Consider the following 1,216-nt stretch of genomic DNA (forward strand, 5'->3'; position numbering starts at 1 on the left):
ATCTCATTATCTCAGTTAATCGTGACTGACCCCATGAAATATTTGTATTACAGCAGTCCCCCGCTTATCCGTGGTTTCACTTTCCATGGTCTCAGTTACCATAATCTGAAAATATTAAATGGAAAATTCCAGAAATAACTGATGTTTTCAGTCGCACACCATTCTGAGTAGCATGATGAATGAAGTCTTGTGTCCTGCTTCGTCCAGAGTGTCCGCACTGTATAGGTCCCCAACCCAGCAGTCACTTAGTCACCTTCTCGGGCATCAGACCGACTGTCGTGGTATCGCAGTGCTTGTGTTCAAGTCACCCTTATTTTACTTCATAATAGCTCCAAAGCCATTCACGTAGCTTTTATATTATTATAATGGTTCTACCGAATTATTAGCTATTGTTAATCTCTTACTGTGCCTCACTTAAAAAGTGAACTTTATCACGGGTATGTACGTACAGGAAAAAACACAACACAGCTGACTCTTGAACAACACAGGTTTGAACATGGATTTTTTTTTCAATAAATACTGTAAATTATTTTCTCTTCTTTGTGATTCTTAATAAGATTTTCTTTTCTCCAGCTTACTTTACTGTAAGAATCTAGTATATAATACATGTAATATATAAAATATGTGCGAATCGACTGTCAGGTAAGGCTTCCGGTCAACAGTGGGCTGTCAGTAGTTAGGTTTTTGGGGAGTCAGAAGTTAGACTCGGATCGTCGACTGTGTTGGGGTCGGAGCCTCCAAGCCAATGCTGTTTAAGGCTCTAGCGTATAACAGACAGGGTTCGGTGCTGCCCGCGGCTTCAGGCACCCACCGGGGGACATGTCCCCCGTGGATAAAGGGGAACTCCTGTACTTCTGCTTCACAAATGAGGAAATAATGGTGTAAATGGGTTAAAGAATTTGCTCAAAGTCACATTCCTAGGTAATGGTTAGAATCAGTATTTAAACGCCTTTACAATTAATGCACTTTTAAAATACAAAGCTAGTCTACGGCCATGCTGCCCTGAACAAACCCGATGTCTGATCTCAGAAGCTAAGCAGGGTCCAGCCTGGTCAGTACTTGGATGGGAGACCACCTAGGAAGACCAGCTGCTGTAGGCGTAAAAAATACAACATAAGGGATTGTAAGCTGACAAGGTCCTTGTGATCTGTGAGGTCAACCAAGGGTTGCCTCGCCTAAAAAAATAAAATAAAATAAAATAAAATAAAATATAAAA

General features: G+C 41.0%; 1 protein-coding gene across 1 annotated transcript in view; it reads right to left on the reverse strand.

The window, feature by feature from the left end:
- Window positions 1–1,216, reverse strand: part of CDK8 (cyclin dependent kinase 8) — a gene marked incomplete at its 3' end in the record, with an annotated part of 85,731 nt that overhangs the window by 50,141 nt on the left and 34,374 nt on the right. The window lies entirely within an intron of this gene.

The sequence above is a fragment of the Pteropus vampyrus genome, unplaced genomic scaffold (genome assembly GCF_000151845.1).
Source record: "Pteropus vampyrus isolate Shadow unplaced genomic scaffold, Pvam_2.0 Scaffold52, whole genome shotgun sequence".
Taxonomy (NCBI): Eukaryota; Metazoa; Chordata; class Mammalia; order Chiroptera; family Pteropodidae; genus Pteropus; species Pteropus vampyrus.